Source organism: Staurois parvus, unplaced genomic scaffold, assembly GCF_062004578.1.
Source record: "Staurois parvus isolate SC_StPar_1 unplaced genomic scaffold, SC_StPar_1.0 ptg000291l, whole genome shotgun sequence".
In the NCBI taxonomy this organism is placed as follows: Eukaryota; Metazoa; Chordata; class Amphibia; order Anura; family Ranidae; genus Staurois; species Staurois parvus.
Window position 1 is genome coordinate 2,092,014 of NW_028318087.1, and position 9,972 is coordinate 2,101,985.

Here is a 9,972-nt window from a genome sequence, read left to right on the forward strand (position 1 = left end):
CAAATGACCCCTTTTTGCAGATTAGACAATCCGATGTACTTCATAAGAGGCATGGCGAGTTTTTTGAAGTTGTATTTTTTTGTCATAATTTTTCGGAAAATGAAAAAATAAAAAAATGTATTTTCACTATTTTTTTTTACGTATTGTCACCAGTGCAGTACAGCGTCATCATATAATTGGCATGGCGGTGATCAGGGACACTGACTGGTGACAGTGTGAAAAAAAAAATATATATATATATATATTTTTTTTTTTTTTTATTTTACATTTTTTATTAATTTTTTTTTTTAAGATTTTTTTTTTTTCATATTTCACTATGTCCAAAGTAATACAATGTTATCATAGTAACACTGTACTACTTTGGGGAAGTGATCAGTATTTTTTTTTTATTTTTTACACAATTTGCTTATAGTAAAGAATTACTTTGCTATAAGCAAGCATTTACCTGAATGACATTGATTCATTCAGGGTTTTTTTTTTTTTGTGCTTATCTGTGATTTGGCCACAGCTAATCACATGACATGTGCATGTGATTAGCTGTGACCATTCACAGCTAGACACTAGTATACAATGGATGGCATGAATGAAGCCATCCATTGTATACAACTGTCATGTGACCTGCTGTGATTGGTCACAGCAGGTCACATGGTACCGGCAACGGGGGCAGGTACTCAGATCTGTCATCGGCCGTGTCCGAGGTAAGCGTACGAACTGCGCATGTGCGGGAGGACGCCATATGGCGGCCTCCCGGAAATCTAATACATTTTTGCGGACGCCATTTGGCCATAGGCCGGGCGTCAAATGGTTAAACCTGAACACATTAATTACACAGGTTCTGGGTCCAGTTTAACACAGATAAGGCACTAGGTGAGTTTACCACTTTAACCACCTTCCGCCCGCCATATAGTCCAATGACGGGCGCAAGGTGGTTCTCTCGTTCTGATAGGACATCATATGATGTCCTTCCATTCTCACCGCGCATGCGCGGCTCAGGGAGCGCGCGGCGGTACACTGTGTCCCTCGGACACAGCAGATCACCAATTCACGGAAAGAGCCGAAGATGTCGGCTCAGTCATGTGATCAGCTGTGTCCAATCACAGCTGATCACATGTAAACAGGGAATTGCCAGTTATAGGCATTTCTCTCCTCGAGCTGTCACGCTGACAGCTCAAAAGGAGAGCCGGTAATCGGCATTCCGCGGAGGGGACATGTACACAGATCATCAGAGCACTGATAACACTGTTCAACAAATTTTTATTTTTTGCCAGTTTTGGAAACAAAAGGATCCATTTCTTAATGAATTTCACATTCTGAGTTCAAATATAACAATGAAATGTGTCAATTGGCTCTAGTTTTTCTGTAAACGGAAAGTTTTCTACTATAGGCGTAATGACTACATAATGCACAATAATTATATAGATAGATGTCTTTCCACAAATATAAAGCAAGTGATATTGACTACATAACAAAGCCTAAATGGCATAATATATTGCATAGGATTACCAAGAAAAATTATAGCCATAAGCTAAGTTGAATCATTTTAATACTTAGGATTCTCACTAGTTTTGTCTTCAGTTTGTGTCGGTTTTGCTTCTCTTGGCTTTTCTCTTGTATTCGAGGAAAGGGCTATCTCTTACAACTGCATGTGACTACACGCTTCAGGTTCTTCCTCACTTGACTCAACCACGAAGGATTCTGGTGCTTTAGGAATTGGTAGCCCCTCTCCATGAGGAACTGGACGTATTGCCGATGGAATATTTGGATAGTGCACCGATAACTTTTTCTTCTTATTTAACCCTTTTACAATTGGAGGCACCATACAAAAGTAACAATTACTAACATGATCTGTTGGCTCTCTCCAAATCATTGGCACAGTGAAAGGCATAGATGCCTTTTTTCCATTCAACCATTGCTCCAGTGCCGTCCCACAAGAATTGCAGCATATATGTGGTGCCCAGCTCTTGTCCTGGTCTTCTATCTTGCAGCCAAAATACAAGTTGTAGGCTTTCTTAATCATTCCTGTTATCCTCCTTTTTTGTGAGATAAAAGTTATTTCACCGCAGATATAGCAGAAATGATCTGCTTTATTCACACAAGTTCGAGGCATTACTGAGTAGCCTATATAAGCATAAAACGAAATGTAAAGACGCTGTCGAACTACAATCAGCTAGAGATACTGCAGCTTTTATGCAGTGAAGTGATGCAATTAAAGGCTAATATTGCATCATCTCAGTAGACATGCAATTTTCTATTGGTCACCAGTATCAATTGCGCAATATGCAGCTGAAGTTGCATCATAATTTTGAATGGCTTACGTCATTAGATGGGTGAATATATCATGGAAACTAGAGCCAATCAACATTTTTTAGGGTCATTTTCGTTTTCAGCACCCCAAAATTATGTAAGATTAGCTAATTTTATGCCCAAAACTTTTTACCTGTTGAACAGTGTAATCAGTGTGTCCTGCTGATCAGTGTGGCCTGAGAAGTGCCACCTGTCAGTGTCCATCAGTGCCAGCTGTCAGTGCTGAACAGTGCCACATCAATACCACATATCAGTGCCTACCAGTGCACATCAATGCCACATATCAGTGCCCATCTGAGCTGCCTTTCAGTGTCACCCATCAGTGCCTGTCAGTCCCACCTTTCAATGCCAATCAGTGCCACCTATCAGTGCTGCCAATCAGTGCCAGTCAGTGCAGCCTATCAGTGCCACCTAACAGTGCCAGTCAGTGCCACCTATCAGTGCCATATATCAGTGCTGCCTTTCAGTGCCCATCAGTGATGCCTTTCAATGCCCATCAGTGATGCCTGTCAATGCCCATCAGTGCCACCTACCAGTGCCTCCTCATCAGTGCCACCTATCAGTGTCCATCAGTGCATCTTATCAGTGGCCATCACTACAGCCTCATTAGCGCACATCAGTGAAGGAGAAAAATCACTTATTTACAAAATTTTATAACAAAAACTAAGAAAAAATGGTTTTTTTTCTAAATTTTCAGTGGTTTTTGGTTTGTTTAAGAAAAAATAAAAAACCCAGAGGTGATTAAATACCACCAAAATAAAGCTCTATCTGTCACAAAAAAATGACAAAAATTTCATATGGGTGCAGTGTTGCATGACCACGCAATTGTCATTCAAAGTGTGACAGTGCTGAGAGCTGGAAATTGGCCTGGGCAGGAAGGGGGTATAAGTGCCCTGTAGGCAAGTGGTTAATCAGCCCCTGAACCTGTGTAAATAATATATGTTCAGATTTAAAGGGATGAGGTGGCAACCCTAGGTCCATAGCACCCCTTCCTTCCAGGTTCCAAATCTAACCAGGCTGCAGTAATGTCCCTCTTCTCTCTCTCCCCCCCCCATCTCACTCTCTTCTCTCTATCTTCCTCTCCCCCCTTCTCTCTCCCCACTTTCCCCTTCTTCTCACTTTCTCCCCTCTCTCTCTTTTCCCCTCTCTTTTTACCTCCCCCTCTCTCCCTCCTCTCTCTTCCCCCTCCTCCCTCTTTTCTCTCTCTCTTCCCTCCCTCCACCCTCTTTTCTCTCTCTCTCTCTTCCTCTCGCTGCCCCTCTTTCTCCCCACATTCCCCCTCTTCTCTCTCTCCCCCCCTCTTTTCTCTCTCTTCACCCTCTTTTCTTTCTCTGTCCCTCCTTCCCCCCCTCTTTGCCCCACTTTCTACCCTCTCTCTTTTCCCTTTTCTCTCCTCCCCCTCTCTCTCTCCTCCCCCCTTCTCTCCTCTCCCCCCCCCTTCCCCCTCTTCTGCCCCCCCTTTCACCCCCCCTCTCTTTACCTCTCTCTCCCCCCCCCACCTCTCTCTTTACCCTCCCTCTCTTTCTCTCCCTTTCCCCCCCCTCTCTCTCATCTTTCACTCGTTTCTCCTCCCACCTCTCTCCCTCTTTTTCTCCCTCCTCCTCTCTTCCCCCTCTTTCTTTCTTCCCACTCTCTCTTCATCCCCCCCACTTTCCCCCTCTTCTCTCTCTCCCCTCTATTCCCCTCTTCCCTCCACCCTGTTTTCTCTCTCTCTCTGTCCCTCTTTCTCCCCCCCTCTCTTTCTACCCTCTCTTTCCCTTTTCCTCTTTCTCTTTCCTCCCTCCTCTCTCCCCTCTCTCTTCCTCTCTCTTCGTCAGAGTCTGGGTCCAAACCTGGTCCTTCTGCGGTGAGTGGCAATGTTTTCTTGCTGAGCCACCTGGAATGCTAGACAGCTCCCTTGACAATTATTTAGATGATCCTACCTTGACCTTGTTTATCATGAACCTTGAACCCCTTGCTCCTCCCATGAACTTCCTGATATAAGCCATGTCTCTGCACTTCCTGTTTGCCAGATTATTGTGCTCTCCAGCCAGTATCTTGCTCCTTGTCTTCTCTGTTATTATCCGTATTTTGCTATCACTCGTTATTGACCCTTTGATTGTTCTCGAATTACGCTTCTGCCTGATCCCAACCTGCGACTGCTCCTTACCAACCTTGGCTTGTTTACTGACCACGCTTCCGTTTGATCCTCACCTGTTTATACGCTACTGGACTTCCGTTAGCTCACCTCCTGGTGGGGTGATCCTGAGGACCACGACCTGGTACTAACATGCAGCAAAATCCATCTTCACCATCAGGAGCTCTGGTGAACACTGGTTGGTACTTAGACTCCGCACCTCGGGTGATCCCACTCCTCTGCCAGGGTGACCTGCTGGTGTACCTATCCTGCTGGTTTCAGGTGAGCCTTTCCACTGCTATAGTAACTGGTCTTCGAGCCTGACCCCTGATCGTGACAGAATAATCTGGCCTCTATAGCAAACGTTCTGGCTCCTCTTAGGCAGCAAATTGCTGAGCTAGCTGCAGGAATTCAGGGTTACCCATCAAGAAAAAGTTGCCAAACTAGAAAGCATAGTGGATAGGCAACAGGGAGAGATTCATACTCTGCAGAGACAACTGCTGAACCAAGATGATGCCAACTCACATATGCCCCAGCCCCAACCATCGAAGTTTAATGGAGACCGCCGCCACTACAGGGGTTTCCTTAATCAATGTCGGATATATTTCCAAATGCACCCTGTTGCATTTCCTTCAGAGAAAAAGAAGGTAATGTTTATTATTGGACTTCTGACTGGGGAAGCTCTAGCTTGGGCCTCCCCTTATATAGAACAAGACAGTGGAACTCTGAAAAACTTTGATACCTTTTTGACCGCGATGAATCAGGTTTTTGATGATCCCAACCGTTGTACTACTGCCGAAGCAAAGTTGCATAGTCTGTGGCAGGGTAAACGCTTGGTCGCTGAGTACACAGCCGAATTCAGATGTTGGATCGCAGATACCACTTGGAAACCTGCAGCACAAAAAAGCCAGTTCCGCCAAGGGCTTTCTGAACAGGTCAAAGGAGGACCTTGCCAGAGTAGATATTCCTAATGATCTTGAGGAATACATCCAATTATGTATCCGAATTGATCAAAGACCTACAGAAAGGAGGAAGGAGAGGCTGGGAATGTTTGGAAATAATAGGGGCATGCATCTCTCTGCTAGTCCATTTGTTCAGCAGGATTCAAAAGTCTCTCTGGGTTCTAACACATGCAGGTTGATGCTATCAAGAGATCCATTTCCATTCAGGAGAGAGAGAGAAGATGTTCAAAGAACCTATGTCTATATTGTGGGGACTCTGGTCATTATGCAGTTAATTGGCCTAACAAAGTTAGAAGAACAATTGCTATGGCTGATGTGATTGTGCCTGAACAAATAAACTCTATTAGCCAGTCTGTCTCCCCACTGATTCCTGAAGAAAATAAAGTGAACTCTCTACTCTCTCATTTTGTCATCCCCATTAAACTTGTCTCCGAGGTCCGTGAAACCTCCTGCTCAGCTATGCTGGACTCCGGGGCTGGAGGGAACTATATGGATACAGAATTTGCCCATAGCAATAATATTCAAGCAAGAAATACATTTACCCCTATTGATATGGAGACAGTTGATGGTTCACCCTTATCTTCAGGACCTGTTACCTATAAACCGGTTCCCCTGGTACAGTAGTTTGAGGTTGACCATTGTGAGACCATCAGCTTTCAGCTGATAACATCACCCAAGTTTCCTATCATCCTGGGCATTCCTTTGTTCTCCACTCACAATCCTTCCATCAACTGGGGAGCACGGACTATAGATATTATGTCCCCCCACTGTGAAAAATATTGTAAGAAACTTTGTCGACTAAGTTCTTCACCGGCTAAGGAATCGCAAATTGATATAGTAGCTATCCAGTCATATGACTACTTGACCCAACAATACCATGAGTTCCGGGATGTCTGTGACAAGAAAAATGCCAATCAATTACCCCCTCATCGCCCATATGATTGTCCCATTGAGCAGCTGCCAGGGGCAGAAATACCTTTTGGGAGCCTTTTCAATCTGTCAGAACCTGAATTAAAAGTGCTCAGAGTGTGGATCGATGAGAATTTAGAGAAGGGCTTTATTAGACACTCAACATCTCCTGCAGGAGCAGCCCTGTTCTTTGAAAAGAAAGACTCCACCTTATGTCCATACATTGACTACAGAGACATGAATAAAATCACAAAAAAAACCTCTATCAACTACCCTTGATCTCTGAAATGTTGGAAAGACTTCATTCTGCCAAAATCTTTACAAAACTTGATTTACAAGGGGCATATAACCTTGTCCACATTCGTCAAGGAGACAAATGGAAAACCGCCTTTAGAACCAGGTATGGGCATTTTGAGTCCTTGGTTATGCCGTTTGGACTTTGCAATGCCCCTGCAACTTTTCAGCATTTCATCAACGATGTTTTTCGTGATCTGTTGCCCCTGAGGCACAGGCTGCGTTTGGAAAGCTAAAAACGCTTTTCACTTCTGCACCAATTTTTGTACATCCCGATCCTGAACTACCCTTTGTAGTGGAAGTGGATGCTTCTAATTCTGCTGTTGGAGCTATCCTGTCTCAGCGAAGTGATGAAAAAAATGCAGCTTCATCCTTGTGCCTGCTTTTCTCGTTTGATGTCCTCAGCCGAAAAGAATTACGACATTGGGAATAAAGAGCTACAGGCAATTAAGGAAGCCTTTTCTGAATGGAGGCATCTACTAGAAGGGACTAATCATCCTGTAACTGTTCTCACTGACCATAAAAATCCGGAATTAATTCGCTCGGCCAAGAGATTTGTCTTCTAGACAAGCACGTTGGTCTTTATTCTTTTCCAGATTCAATTTATTATATCATATCGACCTGGATCGAGGAATGGTAAGGCCGATGCCTTATCAAGGATGCTGTCTGAGCTTCCCCAGGAGGGCAACTCTGAATGTTTAATCCTAACTCAAAAGAACTTCCTAGGGGCCACAAGTACAAAGACATTCTTGAGTCTTCTCAAAGAGGGGTATGAGAATGACCCACTTCTCAATGATCCTCCTAAGGACATTAACCTTGAATACAAGAATGGCTTTTGGACTTAAGTAGATCGTCTCTATGTACCTGAGTCTGCTCGGGTTAATGCCTTCAAATTGGTTCATGATTCTAAACTTGGGACATTTTGGTATTTCAAAGACAGATGAACTTTTGTCACGTTCCTTCTGGTGGCCTAGTTATAGGAAAGATATCAAACGCTACGTGGCCTCCTGTATGACATGTGCACGTCATAAGACACCCCGAGCTTCTCCTTTGGGGTTGCTCCATCCACTTCCTATTCCATCAAGACCTTGGGGGTCAATTTCTATGGACTTTGTAGTCAAATTACCTCCCTCAAAAGAAATGACCACTATCTTGGTAGTCGTCGACCGTCTTACTAAGATGGCTCATTTTATACCTGTTAAGGGGGTACCTTCTGCTGAGCAAACTGCGGAGTAGATGGTTCGAGATGTTTTTAAACTACATGGAATTCCTTATGATGTGGTATCTGACAGAGGAGTACAGTTTACATCAAAATTTTGGAAAAGCTTTTGTTCAGCTTTAGGGGTAACAGTTAACCTGTCCTCTGCTTTTCATCCACAGTCTAATGGTCAGACTGAGAGCAGTACCTTCAGTATTTTGTCAGTTATCTTCAGGATGACTGGGTGGACTATCTACCTATGGCAGAGTTTGCCTATAACAATGCTAAACATTGCTCCACCTCCCAAAGCCCTTTTTTCCTCGATACGGGGTATCATCCAGTTTTTATTCCTGAGCTCCCTATCGCAACTCAAATTCCTGCTGTTGCCAAAAGATTAACTACATTGCAGGAGATTTAGGCGAAGTTGATCGAGACTTTGGGGGAATGTTATAAAAAGGCTGCCGACAGTCATCGCAGATCACATCCTATCTTTCATGTGGGTGACAAGGTTTGGCTATCAAAACTTAAAAACCAAGCTCTCCTTGAGCTGTTTACTGTCTCTGGAATGCAAGTCAGTGGAAATTGCATGTTGCCTGGCTGTGCAGGACAATAGGGGAACCCAAATATGAAAAAAAAATCTTAAAAAAAGAAAAAAGTAATAAAAAAGTAAAAACTTGAAAAATAATTATCAATTTTTTTTTTTTTCGTACTGTCACCAGTCAGTGTCCCTGATCACCGCCACACCAGTTATATGATGACGCTGTACTGCACTGGTGACAGTATGTAAAAAAAAATTGTGAAAAAACATTTTTTAATTTCTTAATTTTACAAAAAATTATGACAAAAAAATTACAACTTCAAAATTTTTGGCCTCAAGAAATTAGATTGGCTGTGAGTATTTCAGGATTGATCAATTTTCAGATATATCCCATAGTTTGTGAACTCTATAACTTTTATACAGACTAAATAATAAACACTGATTTGGGTTATTTTCACCAAAGAAATACAGAATACATCTTGGCCTATATTTGTAAAGAACAATAATTATTTATTTGCAAACTTTTATAACAGAAACAAAGAAAAACGTGGGTTTTTAAAAAAAAATCATTTTTGTTAACTTTGCAAAAAATAAAAACCCCAGTGGTGATTAAATACCACCAAAAGAAATCTCTAGTTGTGTGAAAAAAATGGTAAAAATGTAGTTTGGGTACAGTGTTGCATGACCGCGCAATTGTCATTCAAAGTGTGATAGCACTGAAACCTGAAAATTGGCTTGGGCAAGAAGGGGGTAAAAGTGCCCAGTATTGAAGTGGTTAATATTTATTTCCATTTTTTTAAGATAATGCACTAGGCTAGTGCATTTCTTCCTATTTTTCACTCCTGCACTCACAGTGGCCCTGGGAGTTGAATGTCTCCAGGCAGACAGTCTACTCAGTGAGCCTTCAGACTGGATCCTTGGTGAAACCCCTCTTTTAGCTCTCTTTCTGAACTTGCAGCATAATAGGCCCCCTAGCTATGCACAGCTGGGACCTCAATGAAACAGGCAGAATCTTAAGCTTGACTGACAAGAAGAGCTAGCAGTCCTCCTGGCTGGGAAGTCTTCTCTTGCGGGAAGAAGAACCCTGCTCTCCAAGACTCCACACTATTTATATACTCCCCAAACGCCATCTGGGCACACCTCCCTCGGGATTTGCTGTAACTAAATAAATATTCAGGCTGCTCATTGGACTCTACAGCCCACTATATTCTGGAAATCTCACGAAGACTGGAGGAAGCAAATAAACTTGCAGCCTGAAGAGCCCAGAACACCCAAAAGCAATCACATGCTGCTCTGCTGATCACAGGACAGCCACAAAGCTAAATTTGCCTATCCTTACTAGCAGCCTAAAAAGTATTTTACCATATCTCGGAAAACAAACACATCTCAAAGATATACTCAAGAAAGCAAAAATGAAAGAAGCCATTTACAAAATAGGGACTTTAAAAGCATTGTAATGAAGGTGAGGCAACACAATTCATTTTTTTTCACAATTCAATTTTACAAAGTTGAGGTCTTAACTCTAGCCGGCTGAAGAACTAGGGCTAAAGACTGCTCACTCAGATAGTTGCTTCTCAAGAATGTTGCCTAAAGTCCATAGTAAGAAGTACATCTTTAGGGAGTCTTAAATGTCATTGCTGCCATTCATATA